At 34.5% G+C, this 18,543-nt stretch overlaps 1 long non-coding RNA gene across 1 annotated transcript; it reads right to left on the minus strand.

The window, feature by feature from the left end:
- Window positions 1-3,289: 3,289 nt before the first annotated feature.
- Window positions 3,290-4,154, minus strand: LOC132254048 (uncharacterized). Its single transcript, XR_009465969.1, has 2 exons — window positions 3,800-4,154; window positions 3,290-3,634 (listed from the first exon to the last, which is right to left on the minus strand). It is a non-coding gene; the product is annotated as an uncharacterized LOC132254048 (long non-coding RNA).
- Window positions 4,155-18,543: the final 14,389 nt, after the last annotated feature.

Consider the following 18,543-nt stretch of genomic DNA (forward strand, 5'->3'; position numbering starts at 1 on the left):
AGTTGCCCACGTCCCATTGAAAACCAAGTTCTGTGTACAACTTTTTCACTTGGCTGGGTCGAGCATTGTGCTGAAGTACGTATTACCATTTTCAGGAAGACCAACTGAACTCAAGTATCGTCAAATTCTTGTAAGGGAGAAAAGTTATACATTTTTCTTGGATTAAGAGCATTTATATTCTAAATGTCCACAGAGACATCATACGAATTCATCTTGTAGCTTAAATTGTTTGCACTTTGTATTAATAAATTTTCTATCCACGGAGATTTTGAGTGTATATCTCCCTCCAAATGAATCTCCAGCTGCCCATCCAAACCAGTAACCGTATATCACATGGTTTTTTGGGGCTTGGGATCATATTGTACACCCTCTATATCAAACGTTCAAAGAATCAATACCCAAATTTCATCTTCACCTTCTTTGTTTTTGTGCGCATGTAAGAGCATGAATATGTGAACACAAGGTCATTGATTGAATTCATTCTCCCTTTACACACTGCCTAACATATCTAACATGGGATTGTCGCATGAAGTCCAATGAGGAACAGGTCTATAATACAAAATACAAGGACTTGATTCAAGGATCATATCTATTTTTGGTCATTTTTCGACTATATGCTTCATTGAAAAGGCATCATCAAGCCAGACATGATGGCGACAAGCCAATTGTGTGCCATTTTGGTAACAGGACATAAAATGATTATACTCGATTTCCACAGAATCATGTGCACAGGTTCTTCATGTGAAATGCAGGCACACCCCAAAACATTTATGAAAAATAAAGATTCAATCATTTGATCTCCATCATGTACTTCCCCATTTTAGCTAGAAGATCATTTCCTTCTCTTTTTTCTGAGGATGAACTCTACTCCATAGTTAATTTGAGAGAATTGTCACCTAGCCTTGGTTTCATGGCGACTTTATTTATTACAGCTAGCTGGCATAACGCATGGTACTGCAATTCAAATTTGATTTAGCCTATGCCTAATATTAATTATTTTTTCACATATTTCACTAACTTCAACAATTTTAGCTACAATATTGCCCACATGGGTAACAGCTGGCATCAGTTTGATGAGGGCTCTAACCAATGTTTTTAACTTGTAGGAAAAGTAAGCCTAAGAAAAGGCTTACAGTCAATAGAGTAATCATTTTGACCTTACTTGTTGAGGGGGAGATAACGTGGTTTATAGAACAGTCAGGAGAACATATTCAAACTCGTAACTAATTTCCTAGTCGCAGCATCACAATAGCATCGGTAATAGCTGACGTCAAATCAGAACTTGGTAAGAGCTGACATCAAATCACAACTTTGTAATAGCTGACGCTCAATCAGCTCCATGACCATGTTAGCATTATTTGTTGAGAACAAGATTGCAGTCAAAAGAACGATCACATGATAAATGTTACTTTTAAAGATTTTGCTCCTCTCTCTTTCTTCCATTTGACCATCATGCTAATCCATAATTCTTTATAGGATTTTCTCTTTCCTAGCAAAGATAATATACACATGCAGAGAGCGTGGACAACCTTCTTGTTTTCAAACTTTGGAGTGAGTTGCAATTCTAAAATATTCTAAGTTAATGCCCAGTGATATAAGATTATAATCCTATCTTGGCACCAGTAATCCGCAAGTGTCATGTCAATTTCGATGGAAGCTCAGACAAGTTAGGGCCAAGCTCAAGCTCAGAGATCCTAGTAATCCTATTTTGAAAGTAAACGTTGGGCTCATCTAGCTCAAGCCAGCTTGTAATTGGTTGAGGTAGTGATCATGCTGCAGTTTAATTGTATTTATATAATCCAAGAACATATGGCAGTTTGAAAAAAAAGATGAAAAGATTTGACGAAAACATCAGTTTGACAATTTATTATGAAAGTTAGGAAGTCAAAGAAAAGGAAATTGTTCAATCCCCTGGAGATTTCTTGCTTTCTGTTTATGCATATATAACCCCCTGTTTCAGGTAATAATTAAATTAGTAGTTGGAGTAGGATGCTTCAATTTAAGATTGACATATGACAAAGGAGAAATATCGTTGAATTGCGATGATTAGGGTGCATGAAACCTAAATTTAAGGCTACTTCTACAACTGCATTGAAATTTCTTGTCAGGGACGCAGAATCCACTGTTCTGACCGCTGCTCCATACCTCATGTATGACATAAGCATTCTTAATATGAGAAGCTTCACATACCAATTTAATTCTTGCTACCAGTTTTGCGTTCTGATGTGCTATATATGAAGAGCTTCACATGTACCTTTTCCAGTACATACAAGCAAAAGCTGAGTACTGATGTGCTATATATCCTCCTGATTTTAGCTTGATAGACATGACTTCAACCCCCTCAAATATAAGGAACCAATTGTGGTTGGAATTTGAGAGTGATGGGTGGATCACGGATATATTGATATTCACTGGGTACATGCAACATCCGTGTAGGACTTGATAATAGAGAAACAAGCCAAGGGGCCTTCACCTATAAATATCTCTCCTGTCCTCCTTGGTCTAAATGGATAGATAACAAAAAACCTGCAGCTTCTTGATCAACGAACAAGCTCAAGTGAGAGAAGCGATGTCTATTGAAGCTCTTGCAATGGCGGGTGCTGACTACATGGAATGTGGGATTGACCTCCTAGGATGGGAGACTGGCGGCTCCACACAGCCACCTCCTTATCTTCTAGTTGAGAAAATCCCGGGCACTGAAGCCGGTACGAATTGCAATGATGATAAGCAAAAGGCTAATGAAGAGAGGGCGAAAGCAAAGATGCGGGAATGGGCTAAAGCTGTTGCTGCCATGAATAGGTCTCTAATGCAATCAGAATTCAGAAATGAGAGATGTATTCTAATTAAGCAATGTCACTACAAGGAAAAAGATATATGGTGTCATTTATAACGAGTCACCATATACATAAGGTGTCATTACAACATAGCGTCACCTTCTCCACTGACACCATAGAGGGTACCAATTGGTGACGTATTTGGAAGTGACACCAAAGTAGATAAATGGTGACCCATTCGGAAGTGACACCATATATTTCTAGTGATGATAGGGTGTCGCATTAAATGCATCATCTTTGAGTTATGATGTCACATTAAATGCATCACCTTTGAGTAATGGTGTCACATCATTGTAAATTATTGTGGAAGATATGATTGCTTTTAGTTATAGATTTTTGTAATGCTTATGAATTAATAAGTAAGATTAACCTGTTTATATTCTGTCCATAAATATAACAATCATATTATATTTAACTCATTTTTCTGTAATGTTTCTGGAATAACTCATAATACATTGATCATCTAATAATATTTGTATATCAAATGTTCACAAAAAGATAGTACATCCACCAAATCAAACCCATCAAAACTAAAAAAAGAAGAGTGAATACATACCAAAACATGATTTACAAATGTTAAAGATCCCAAGATTCATGTATACCTCCATTTCATAAGCATAAAACCGGCTAACTATAAAATGACATAAAAGTCCCATCTAAAAATCTAAATTTCTCAGTACTAATTAAAGTAACATTTATGTCCTACAACGTATGACATAAGAGTTGCATTTAAAAACCCAAAATCTTGTTGCCTTCTTCTTTCTTTTTATTCTCCATTCCACCATCCCAAAAGTGTATACCTGCATTACATAGTTTAATGAGTTTTATAGATTTGTATTGAAGAAAATAAACATGGATCGATGTTATCATAAATGAACAAATCTAAGAACTATTTTTTTTTTCAAATAGAAACATTATTCAAAGAGTACCTATGGAAAAATTCATGTAGTAGCTAAAGGACTCACCATGCATGGTGATCATGATGCATCAACATGATTCATGATTAGTTGTAGCACAAAAGTAGCCCATTCTCCTCTAATTTCATCGAACTCTACTTGAGAATATGTTTTTTTACCACCAAACTGAAATCAAATAAGAAAATAACATTAAAATGCATAACATTTGGAAGCCTAAAACTATGTACAATTCATTAAATTTGTAATACCTTTGAAGCAATAATTGTAGGATCAAAAATTATCTCTTTTATGAATCTCATAACAAAGTAGCCACATTCGAACCCTCCTTCTTGCCTTGGACACTAATCGATCAATTATAAAATAACATTAGTACTCATATATATAAATGGTGCAAATGCATAAGCTAATGTGTAAAGAAATTTTTTTGGATGTCACCTGCACTAGTTGCCAAGATGGCTCCCTCTTAGATGTTTTCTTTGCAGATATTCGAAGAGCCCTATGTAAATAAGTTCAATGGGTACATTTTTAAAATAGGTAAATGTTATATGTTTTAACATATATATAGATAATAAAAAAAATGTGTTTGAGATGAATGTATTTTAAAATAATAATAATAATACTATGAAAAATAATAGGAAGAACTTACATGTTTACGATATCCTTTAAGTCCTCACATGGTTTGTGATGCATAGGGTCAAGATAGTGGACTATCATTTTCCTTGGCTCAATCACTACCAAGACCCAATGAAAGCTAAAACATTAAAAACAAAAGTAGCATATAATTAGAAATATAAATCAATCATAAAACCTCAAATTAAAGTATAATATTTGTCACTTACTCGGGGTTGTAGGGTATGAAAACATATTTAGCATCTTGGCACTCCATTAAGCGTTTTGACAACAATTGTGCTCTTTTCTCTGTTTGAGGAGTACTAAGGCCTGCTCGTGATATTGTAAAAGGATTAACACATATAAATTGTGATTCCTTTTTGGCAATATGTACTTGATCATGCATGTGCCTATTATTGTATCAAAACACCAAAAGAAAATTATCATTAGTCATATCCAATCTTGTTCAACATGGGCAACTCATTAAAAAAATAAAAACAAATGAAAATAAAAGGTGCACACCATAAATAGAAGGAGATGCAGTTTGATGACACCTCCAAAGATGAAATAATGTATTCACAATCCTCTCTAGATATATATGTTTGAAATTCGACACCGAATAGTGAAATGGGGAGCTGTATTGGGTATGTCTTGTCATTACCAAGGCAACCATCCACAAATTTCTGAAAATTTTTAATGACCGAATGATTTTGAGGCTTAGATTTTCGAATAATTGGTGTCTTCACTATCTTCTTCTTTCCTTTATCCAACACCTATGAAAAAGGAAGGAATGTTAGATATATATACTCTTAAACAATAAAATACCAAGTTACAATCAAATTTACTATAGGCATAAAATGACATACCTGGGGATGTTCAGTTTCAAGTATGACAAGGCTTGTTGGCCAGTCAAGCTCAAAGCCAATAGCATCCCCAACATTGATAATCTCATATGGATTTGGAAATGGGAGTCTAGCATCTGGCTTGTGTGCAACATTTATTACAACCAACCTATTCGATCCTTTTTCTTCTATTAGTGTACCAGTTGCAACAACATTTCCTTTTCTTTCCACTGCTAATTTGCATTTAATTACCTTCAATACAACAAATAATATCATTTACATAGGCTTTATATCACTTATATTAATCTTGTATTATTAGTAAGTAAATGCATACCTTGTGTTTCAGTGGTGGTTCTGGTGGTTGGGGCTCTTCTATCATTTTAAACATTGGTTTTTCTGCTACAACTGGTTGTAAAACAAGTTGTTGTCTCATGTTATTACTACCCATATCAGAATGGGGTGTGGGGGGAGACATAACTTGTCTTGTTGCAGCATCTTCCATCTCCTTTCGTACCATTTCCCATATTTCTTCTTTGATTTTTTTCATGTCATCAGATGGTTGATGAAAGTATGAGCTAGGCCTAACCAAACGGTCTTGACCTACTACACGTCCTGGATGATCAGGCTTACCCAATGCTTGACCTAATATGTCATTTGGACCAGGTGGAGGTAGTCCAGTCTCCTTAGCATTTTCTAGTAATTCATCCTACAACAAAACATATATTAGTAATAATTTGATGAAGATGATTTACATATCAATCAAAGACAACCAATTCAAGGTAGCTAGAAAATGAATTGTTTTAATACAAAGGATAATAGACAAATTGGTGTATAACATAAATATGTTTTGTTCTAAAAGGCATAAATATGCTAACTTACTATCATGTTAATCACTGGCTCTGTAATCTTATTAAACTTTCCTTTCTTCTCACGTGCTTTCTTCCATAAAACACTTCTATCAACCCTACCAATACTCCCTTCTGCTTGTAGCTATAAAAATTTTAACAATAAAACTCATTAGTTCAATATGATCAAGTTAATAAATGACATTTAAAAATTGGAATAATTTTCCTATAAACAAAATATATACTCCATTTTTTTACAAAAATTTTTACTTACTATATCTTGCTCAAAACGTGCATATCCTTTTCTTCCAAGATAATGATTGTAAATGTGTTTATCTCTTCTCGCTTTCTGAACCTTGCGATATTCCTAAAAAATATAGACACAAAATTAGTACATGGTGAAACTATGTAAATGTAAAAATTGAAGATGTATTAAAAATAATGCTTAACATTAAAGTGTTCAGAAAGTCTATCTTTAACAAACTGTCTCCAATGATCCTCTTGTATGAATGGGTAGATAGGAGGTGGCTTTTTCAGCTTTTCTGGGTCATTCTTGAAAGGTAATATATATTTCTTTGTCAACTTGTACTTAAATGTTCGAAACCTGATGCCCATTAGTAGGAAACAATTCCTCTTGGAATTTTGATTCACATTAAAGCTTGTCTACAAAATAGCAACCCATGTTAGCTCATGTTAATGAATGTATACAATAATTATATATGAAAGCTATAGATAGACTTACCGTGATCAAATCCCATAACTTCTCCTTAGTCTCTTTAGGGACTTTCCTCCAACTCTCAACAATTATTGGCACATGGGTTCTAGTTATTGTACCAAGATAACTACTTAGTTCAACTGAATTTTCCCCAATGTGACTACCAAGGCTATTGTATTCAATCTTGAGCTTTATCCCTTTACTTCGATTTTTTGCAATCTCTGGTTTCAATGTACTACCTCTATGCTTTACTTTTGGCATTTCCTCTTCTTCTGGATCCATATTTGTGTGGAAGATATCAAGTAAATGTGCAAACTAGTACTTCACCAACAAACCTGTAAAATGACTCAAAAGCAAGATTAGTATATCCTTGCATATATTTCCTATAATTAAATTGGTCATTCACAAATATAGTTTTTGAAATTTTATTTCAAAGTTTGTCTTGTTTTTTGATTTCTTATCAATAATGAAGAATTTATTTGTGAGGATAATAATAAAATAAATTAGTGCATATATAGTTTCAATTATTATTTATAGTTTTAATGAAAAAGAAATTTAGGAATGAGAGTTTCAAGTTATGTGAGCATAAAATCAAAACATGATAATAAAAAATAATATAAATCTAGTTCCATGGACAACAAAAAAGATAGTTAAATGAAGATTGAAGTGGTACCTTTGAATAACATATGTTTATGATGCATGAAATCAATTTAGGATGATCAATATATATATATATATTATGAGCAATATATAGAAGCTAAGCTAATGTGCAACTCATGAAAACTAATAAGTGAAATGCCTTATTATATCTCATGTCAAGGGTACAATATATTATTTAATTATTTTCAATCCATATGCCCTCACAGTCTTCTCTCATGTATATTGCATCTGATTCATCCATAACGTCAAATGATTCAACTTCTGGCATTGAACTTATAAAGGGGTGATGTTCCATGCAATTATCGGTGAAGTCATCCAGTCCTTCCATGTTGTTGAAATCTTTTGGAGGAATTGAGAGAACTATTGACCATTTGGGATCAAGTTGGTCTTCAACATAGAAGACTTGCTTGGCTTGTGATGCTAAAATAAATGGATCCGATTTATGACCAATTTTGGAGAAGTCAACTAATGTGAACCCGAGTTCATCCACTTTTATACCATTCTTGTTGTCAACCCAATCACACTTGAAAATTGGAATTTTGAACATGTTGTAATCAAGATCCCATATCTCATTAATGACCCCATAAAAGCAAAGTTCACCAAAAACTGGGTTCTTATCCTTAGAACTGGCAATTTGCATAGTCCCTGCTAAAATGCTAACACCACTATTTTGGGTGACGCATGTCATATCACGTTCCTTAGTATGGTAACGACACCCATTAATGATGTATCCAGGATATTTAACCACCTGGTGAGTAGGGCCATGTGCTAACCACCTAAGCGTGTTGGAAATATCTTGCCCGTTATGGATAGCCTCTTCAACCTGTGTGTAGTCAAAACAAATTGGAAACTTGTGATGTTTTCAACATATTAAAATAATTTCTGAAAACTAAGAGATTACCTTTCCTTTAAGCCAATACGTAAAACAACGCATATGTTCTTCTTGCAACCAAATTTGTCTCTTAGATTGTCGAGGGTATTGAGACTTCAACCAATTCATATGTTCCCTATAACGTTATAGACAAGGAATGCAAACTTAGGATTTCATCATTATGTTATGAAATTATAAAAAAATAAAGGCATATTTTTCTTACTCAATGTATGGTTGGACAATAGTTGTATTCTCTAACACATAATGATGTGCTTGTAACCACGATTTATGATCAATGTTGGTTGAACGACCACCAGTTATAGGTCTACCAAATTTGTTGTCATAATTGCTACTTTTTGGAATTCCAATTGCATGAGTCCCTGATAAATATTCAGTACAAAATTCGACAGCTTCCTCTGCTAAATAGCACTCAGCAATGCATCCTTCAGGCCGATTATGATTGCGAACATATCCTTTAAGAACTTTCATATACCTCTCAAATGGGTACATCCACCTAAAGTAAACTGGACCACATAGTCGCACCTCCCTTATCAAATGCACTGTTAGATGAAGCATAATATCAAAAAATGAAGGTGGAAAATACTTTTCAAGTAAGCACAACGTGACCACTAACTCATTATGTACTTCATTCAATTTTGGCACATCAACCACTTTTGTACATAATTTATTGAAGAAGATACACAATCTTGATATAGTATATCTCACATGCTTTGGCAAAACAGAATGTAATGCAACTGGCAACAGTTGTTGCATAAGTGCATGGTAGTCATGAGATTTTAGACCAAACAACTTCAATTCCTCTAAGGAGACAAGATTTCTAAAATTTGAGCAATACCCCTCAGAGACCTTCAAATTAGACAACGTTTGACAAACTAATTTTTTCTCATTTCTAGATAGTGAAAAACATGCAGGGGGAAGGTAGGTCTTTTTCAAGTCAACTCTTGGGAAAAGTTCAGACCTTAAACCCATTTCAACTAGGTCAAGTCGAGCATTAAGTCCATCCTTTGTTTTCCCAGGGATGTTAAACAAAGTACCAATAATACTCTCACAGACATTCTTTTCGATGTGCATAACATCCAAGTTGTGACGGACATGAAGATATTTCCAATATTCTAACTCAAAAAGTATGGATTTTTTTTTCCAACAATTTGTGTTCACATCAGATTCAAGAGATTTTATTTTCATTTTTCCCCAAGAAATAGGAATGAGATCAACTTTTTCAAGTATTTCTTCCCCACTCAAAATTTTAGGAGGAATCCTAAAATCTTGTTCACCGTTGAATGCCTTCTTTTGTCTCCGATAGGGATGGTTACGTGGAAGAAATCGTCGATGACCCATATATGAGTTTTTCCTACCATGCTTTAATCTTTTGGAATATGTTCCTTCTCCACATATTGGACATGCATAATATCCTTTCACAGTGCAACCAGCTAAGTTTCCATATGCAGGAAAATCATTGATTGTCCATAAAAGGATGGCCTTTAAAGTAAAAACCTCACGCAAGTGTGCATCATAAGTCTCAACTCCTTTTTCCCACAAAGTTTTAAGGTCATCTACCAATGGACTCAAGTAAACATCTATATTTTTACCAGGTTGTCGTGGTCCTGAGATCAATAATGATAACATCATAAACTTCCTTTTCATGCACAACCAAGGAGGAAGGTTGTATATGACCAGTATAACAGGCCAACAACTATGTCTACTGCTCATAGACTTATGAGGATTTATACCATCTGTTGAGAGTGCTAGTCTAAGGTTTCGCGGTTCAGAAGCAAAATCAAGCCACATGTGGTCAACTAGTTTCCACGCTGAGGAGTCTGATGGGTGGCGTAGTTTACCATCACATTCTTTATCCTTGGCATGCCACATAAGATGTTTAGCAGTTTCTGAAGATTGGAACATCCTTTTGAATCTAGGGATTGGTGGGAAATACCACAAAACCTTTGCAGGAACCCCCTTCTTAATCTTCCCCCCTTCACTGTTTATCTTCCACCTTGACTTTCCACAAGTTGGGCATGCAATAGCATCCTTATACTGGTTTCTATACAAAATACAATCATTAGGACATGCATGAATTTTTTGATATTCCATACCAAGAGCACTGAAAGTCTTTTTGGCTTCATACATGGACAACGGCATCTCATTATTCAATGGCAACATATCTCCAAGCAACTGAAGCAATTCTGAGAATCCTTTGTCAGACCAACCATAACATGCTTTTAAGTTGTAAAGTTTTACCAATGCTGACAACTTTGTGTATTTCATGCATCCAGGATATAAAGGTTTTTCTGCATCTTCAAGTAACCTTCCAAACACTTGGGGATCATTCATACAATTAACTTGTGCAGCATTAACCATATCTATTGTATCAGCAACATCATTATACTCGCATTTGTCATAACGTTGTTGTGAGACATTTGAAAATCCTCCACTGGGACCCTTTTCTCCATGCCAATACCATACTCGATAACTGATATCTATTCCATTAAAGAACAAATGCTCTCTAATGACTTGAGGAGTTTGACATAACAGATTTCCACAACGTAAGCATGGGCATTTTATAGAGGTATGGTTGGTTGAATGTGCTAATGCGAAATTGATAAAGTTTTCAACTCCTTCATCATACTCAACTGACCTTCTATCTTTTGACATCCAATCTCGATTTTCCATTTCAATTAAAATAATGGAATATATATCCTATACAAGAGAACTGCAAAACTTGTTAATATTAAGAACAAAAAAATTTAAGTACATCTTTTTTCAACATAATATTGGATATATTTAAATAACTAAATGTATAAACTTAAATAGGCAAGAACAAAACTTAATATGCATTAGTACACAACATAGTTGTCAAAAGTTTGTGAGATAATATACATCAGTATTATGCAATAAAACTTTGGAACAAAATAAAACACATAAGTATACAAAACATTTGTGAAAAGTTTGTCAAATAACATATGTTTAATTAAACAAGCTTCAAAAGCATAATATATAGAAAAAAAGTTTAAAATATATAAAGATTTAATTACCTTTACGAGGTAATTTTATCTTCCTTACAATTGATACTATATAAGAGTATGCAATAAATAAACATACACTTACACTTGTAATAACTTCTTTGATACTGGCTTGTTTACTCTTTGAACCTGTTATAAGAATAATAGATTATCAATATAAAATGTTACAGATTTAAATTATTCTTTTTTTATATACTAGAAATGACACATATCCATAATCAACTATCAAGTCATATTTTCAATAATACATTGTAACTTTTCAACTAAATATTCATCTCCATTAAATTAAACTAATAATCTAAAAAAATGCAATATTTCAAGTATGAATATGTGTATTTATATATATTACATGCTTCAAGTCATTCATATGACTTACAAATATATATTACATGTGTATCTATAAGCATATTCTTCTGTCACCCATGCTAATCAATGTATTCCTTAATCCACTACATACATCAGACCCCCAAGAATCATATATATACCTTTTTTTATTTAAAACAATTCTTGATAAATAGAAGCACTTAAATTATGTAAAAGTAGTTTAAATATGCTCCCCAGTAGTTTAAATATATATTACATGTGTATCTATAAGCATGGGTTTGGAATCCTTTTTCATGATGATAGTGGAGGAAGTGGGAAGAATTTATGGTTGACTGTGTGCTTTGTGAGGGAATCTTGGAATCCGAAGCTTGCTCTTCCTTAAGGCTTTGCTAGGGAACTGATCTGGAGGGTCTAGAGGTGGAGATTTTTCCCCTTTTTTGGGTGGGTGAAGGTTGGGGTGGATTGATGGGAAAGGATATTTCAAAACCAATCAGAAATGGAGAGAATGTATTTTATTGTCTTACTTGTACCACAAACGACAAAAGAGGGGCTCAGAACCAAGTTTGGTTTGATGTTAGGCATGGGAAGTGTCATTCAAAGGATCATTTTTAGGCCTTCTTTAGCGTGGCAGTAGCCAGAGAAGTGGGGTTTTTTTGTGGTTCAGATGGAGGGAGAGGTCATTGAAACCTAAGGTTTCTTGCAAGGTTCTGTTGCTAGGAGCTTAAGCTGGTTATAGATTTCGTATCAAGCATTTTAGCAAAAGATTTTGGGGTGGATAAGGAGGACAAGTAGGTCTGGAAGACTTTAAAAAAGGCGTCCTCATCATTGGTTCTGGAAGTGCCACTCACAATCTGAGGGCCCTAGCTCAATCCCAATAGTGAATCGGTTGTGCCTTGGGCATATGATCAGTTTGATACCTGGTTGAAAGAAGCTCTCCTTGATACTCTGTTACTTACATATTAATTCATCCCTGCTTGATTGATTAATATATAACAACCATTATAAGATTGAAACATGTTATTGGAATTGTCATTATTATAAGTTGGTATTTACGTTTGATGTTCATTCAACCTCATTGAGAAAAATCAGTTTTCTTAGCATTTTGTTTTTGCTTTCATCAACACTTAACCGAACATGACCTAGGTAAATGTACAAGTGGCCCCAAGAATTGACCTAGTTGGCTTCTTGTTTCATGGAGAGGACCTCATGGAATGTGGGGGGGGAGGGGGGCAGGATTGGGTGGGTGTGTGGGAAGCCATGTGGGAGAAGAGCCTTACCATGGACCGGTTGATGAGAATGAGGATAATCCTCGTGAATTGGTCTTGCATGTACAAACAACAGATAGAATCAACAAAGGCTCAATTTGAAGTACTGCAGTCAATGGGATTCCATATCAAAGAACAACCATTAAAGGAAAAGGGAAGTCACCAACTCAACGTATTAATGAGGATAGCTTGTTGTGGCTTTCATCAATATTTTGGACTCTAAGCATCAGATTGTTGAGTCTTTGATCAGGGGAGAGAGCTTATACCAAAATTCTAAATATGCAGCCCCTAGGATGAAGGTGTTTTCCATTTTCTCAGGCACATGTGAACCAAGCACCACCTTATTTTCCACTTAGATCATGCCATATGAGTGACCAAGAATCTAATCTAAAGCAGCAAGATTTCATGAAGATGTCAGTCATTATTTCATGTCTGAACAAAGTCTAAAATGGGTAACAAGAGGCTGAAATTAATTTGCTCAGATGAGGCTGAAATGGGCATTAAGTGACCAAGAACTTAATTTAAAATAGCAAATTTCATTAAAAGGAATTGGCATACAAGAGGAATTTGCTCAATGAGGACGATCCCTTAATGCCCCATGCACATGTACCAATCTGAAAATCTCACTCAAAACAACTTTATAGAACTTCCCACTATTTTCTGGGTAAATGGGAATTTATTCTCTCACCCGGACAAGTAATAGAGACACAAACATTCAGCAACGCCCATTATTCTACATTAACAAACACACACAATTTAAGGATATTTCTCTTTTGATAAAAGCCATTTTCCTATTGTAAATATAGTAATTTTAAAAGAGATGTGTTTAGCATTCCTAGATTTTATGTAGCATGATTACCAACAAGAAAAGGAAAAGGTTGAATTATGGAATATTTATTCTCAAAATAAAAATAACTTAGATCTGTAAAATCTAAAAGCATCCAACATGGCATACCATAAACTTAATCAACTATAAATAATTAAAATAAAAATAAAAATATGCAAGTTGTTGTATTTGTGGCTTTTCTATGTTTTTGTATGGTGTCAGAATTTTCCAATTTATAAAACTTGTAAAAGACAAAACACAAAAATGCTTTTACATGCAAGTTGCTGTATTTGTGGCTTTTCTATATTTACTTAATGTTTTACTTTTATTTTACATGACCATATATTTAAAAAAAATGTAAAACTCAAATACATTCACGCTGCTACGAAACCAATTACTGTACCTAATATTCCAAGCTCTTGAAAAACATCCCCAGCCCACAACCAAATCCATTCATAAAGAACAATTACTTTTATTTTTCCCCTCTACACGTGTTGGATATGAAGCATATGAGTCAGTTAACTTTGACTCAAGGCACAAGAACAATAATGAACTCCATTACTCTGATGGATGACGTCCTTTGGACCCATTCCTTAGGGTCTGATTGGAACCCACCCAATCAAACAATTGATTCTGGTACTAAAGGCTTCCGTCACTAAACAGTAACAAATTTCCTCAAAATCCTCATGCAGATTAATCCAAAGAATGGATTTAAAGATTCCGTGTCTCATTCTCACTTAGATACAAACAGAAAAATCATTCCTTTTTTTTTCTCTCTCTCATTTTTTTTAGAAGGGATGAAGATTATGTGGTAATATATCTCAAATAAAATCTGTACCTATCGTTCTCACACAAATACATATTAAAAATCATTCCTTTTTTCTTGTTTTCCACTTGTTTTTATGGAGTTGATTGTGTGTTTGGTTCAGATTAAAAAATCAATTAATCTACAGGTTTTTTCTTTTATGCTAGAACTTTAAACCTAAGTTTTTCTTCCCTACAACTCAAAAAAAAAAAAAAAACATAAAAACCATAATACAAAAACGTTGAAACAATCAATATAATGACATTAATAAAAATAAAAAAAGATGATAGATCTAAGAGATTTTGACTTACCTAGGAGTCCACAAAGAGAAGAATGTCGGTTGTGAGCGTGTTGACTATGGGTGAGAGAAAAGGTAGAAGAAGATTATGATTTTAATTATATATAGGGTTTGTATATTGAGATTTTTTGGATTGTGGGTGTCATGTGGAAACAATGGGCTTTTTATATATTGGCCTTCATTATTAATTCTAAAAGTAGGCTCAAATAGGCTCATTAAGTTATAATACTTAAAAAAAATTATTTTATATGGTGTCACTTTCCAAAAAATGACACTATTAATATAAAATTAACATCATCTAACTACCTCAATAGAAGATTTTTAATATGATGTGTCACCTTTATTAATTATAAACCCTATGGTGTCATTATTTTAAAAGTGACACCATAAATAGTGACACCATAAATTATTTTTGTAGTAGTGATTGGCCTCTTTCGTTTCAGGATCCATTATCTCCTTTGATGTATTTCTGTTTTCAGATAGAAGATGAACTAGTTTGAGACTTCAAACAAGGAGGAGAACTTGTGAGCACCATAAAAGAAGGTTGGACTTATTCAATTTGATGACGACGAGGCTCGAGCACTGATGAAAGGCCTAGATGCTAAGAGCAGTTTCTGGGTTCGCCATGGATTGTTTCAAGTTCACCTGCTCTAATACCACATAGAAAGGAATAGAATTTTCAAGAGCGAACTACACGTGTTGCTTATATGTTGTATATCTTTTCAAAGAGAGTTACAATGTTGAAAAATATCACACTTTCCTAATACAGCAGATGGAATAAGTTACAGAAAGGGTTAGTAGTTGATTTCCTTCCAGCCTTGAATTTTACACGTTGCAAACATGGAGAGCAACGGCTGCTTTCCATTCTGACTGTAGATCTCTATCTCTTACATAAAGATTGGCAAATTCTTGACTGCATCCTTATTGCATGCTTTCATTTCCTTCATCATATTTCATATTTCTCTATTAAAGCATGCTTATGACTTCAAATTAAGACCTTCCAAACACTTTGTACATATATCAAATCATTTTTGAAACAATAGGTAATAATTAAATCAGTAGTCTGAATATAATGCTTAAATTTCAGACTCATCACATCAAGACAAAGGAGAAATACAGTACTACATCGAAATTTCTGTTCACGGGCAATACAAGATTTTAAGACCATGATTCTGACATCTGCGCTATACCTCATATATGACATAAGCATTCTTAATGTGGCTCTATACCTCATATATGACATAATGAGAAACTTCAGAAACCAATTTAATTCTAGCTACCAGGTCCGCGTTCACATACCTTTACCAGTATATACCACATGCGAGGAAAGACATCAATGAGAATTCAATATTTAGACTCATTCCAAGCAAGGGCTGAGTACTAATGTGCTATATATCCTCCTAATCTTAGCTTGATAGACATGACTACAACTTCCTCAAATGTAAGTAACCAATTGGGGTTGAAATTTGAGAGTGATGGAGGGATCACGGGTGTGTTGATATTCACATGGGACGAGCAACATCCGTGTGACTTCTTTTTCCAAACTGGAGACTTGATAATATATAGAGAAACAAGCCATGGAGCCTTAACCTATATATACCTCTCCTGTCCGTCATTTGTCTATAGGGATAACAACTTACCGCTTTTTGATCAACAAACAACCTCAAGCGAAAGAAGTCATGTCTATTGAAGCTCTTGCAATGGCGGGTGCTGACTACATGGAATGTGGGATTGACCTCCAAGGATGGGAGACTGGTGGCTCCACACAGCCACCTCCTTATCTTCTAGTTGAGAACATCCCAGACACTGAAGCCGGTACGAAGTGCAATGGTGATAAGCAAAAGGCGAATGAAGAGAGGGTGAAAGCAAAGATGCGGGAATGGGCTAAAGCTATTGCTGCCATGAATAGGTCTTTAATGCAATCAGAATTCGGAAATGAGAGATGTATTTTAATAAAGTAATGTACTCAAAGTTATGTTGTGAATATATTTGATTGATGTGAGCAATTCATCCAAACAAACAAAAAGAGAAGTTGCTCACGTCCCATTGAAAACCAAGTTCTGTGTACAACTTTTTCACTTGGCTGGGTCGGGCATTATGCTGAAGTATTACCATTTTCAGGAAGACCAACTGAACTCAAGTATCATCAAATTCTTGTAAGGGAGAAGAGTTATACATTTTTCTTGGATTAAGAGCATTTATATTCTAAATGTCCACAGAGACATCATACGAATTCATCTTGTAGCTTAAATTGTTTGCACTTTGTATTAATAAATTTTCTATTCACGGAGATTTTGAGTGTATATAGTGCATGTGGTATAGCTCTTCACTGATATTATTAGTTTGATACTGAAAAAGGACGAGTCCCCTCTCCCTCCAAATGAATCTCCAGCTGCCCATCCAAACAAGTAATCGTATATCACATGGTTTTTTGGGTTTTGGGATCATATTGTACACCCTCTATATCAAAAGTTCAAAGAATCAATACCCAAATTTCATCTTCACCTTCTTTGTTTTTGTGTGCATGTAAGAGCGTGAACATGTGAACACAAGGTCATTGATTGAATTCATTCTCCCTTTACACACTGCCTAACATATCTAACATGGGATTATGGCATGAAGTCCAATGAGGAACAGGTCTATAATACAAAATACAAGGACTTGATTCAAGGATCATATCTTTTTTTGGTAATTTTTCGACTATATGCTTCATTGAAAAGGCATCATCAAGCCAGACATGATGGCGACAAGCCAATTGTGTGCCATTTTGGTAACAAGACATAAAATGATTATACTCGATTTCCACAGCATCATGTGCACACCCGAAAACATTTATGAAAAATAAAGATTCAATCATTTGATCTCCATCATGTACTTCCCCATTTTAGCTAGAAGATCATTTCCTTCTCTTTTTTCTGAGGATGAACTCTACTCCATAGTTAATTTGAGAGAATTGTCACCTAGCCTTGGTTTCATGGCGACTTTATTTATTACAGCTAGCTGGCATAACGCATGGTACTGCAATTCAAATTTGATTTAGCTTATGCCTAATATTAATTATTTTTTCACATATTTCACTAACTTCAACAATTTTAGCTACAATATTGCCCACATGGGTAACAGCTGGCATCAGTTTGATGAGGGCTCTAACCAATGTTTTTAACTTGTAGGAAAAGTAAGCCTAAGAAAAGGCTTACAGTCAATAGACTGATCATTTTGACCTTACTTGTTGAGGGGGAGATAACGTGGTATATAGAACAGTCAGGAGAACATATTCAAACTCGTAACTAATTTCCTAGTTACAGCATCACGACAGCGTCGGTAATAGCTGACGTCAAATCAGAACTTGGTAAGAGCTGACATCAAATCAGCTCCATGACCATGTAAGCATTATTTGATGAGAACAAGATTGCAGTCAAAAGAACGATCACATGATAAATGTTACTTTTAAAGATTTTATTCCTCTCTCTTTCTTCCATTTGACCATCATGCCAATCCATAATTCTTTAGAGGATTTTCTCTTTCCCAGCAAAGATAATATATACATGTGGACAACCTTCTTGTTTTAAAATTTTGGAGTGACTTGCAATTCTCAAATAATCTAAGTTAATGCTCACTTATATAAGATTATAATCCTGCCTTTGCACCGGTAATCCGCAAGTGTCATGTCAATTTCGATGGAAGCTCAGAC

The sequence above is a fragment of the Vitis vinifera genome, chromosome 7 (assembly GCF_030704535.1).
Source record: "Vitis vinifera cultivar Pinot Noir 40024 chromosome 7, ASM3070453v1".
In the NCBI taxonomy this organism is placed as follows: Eukaryota; Viridiplantae; Streptophyta; class Magnoliopsida; order Vitales; family Vitaceae; genus Vitis; species Vitis vinifera.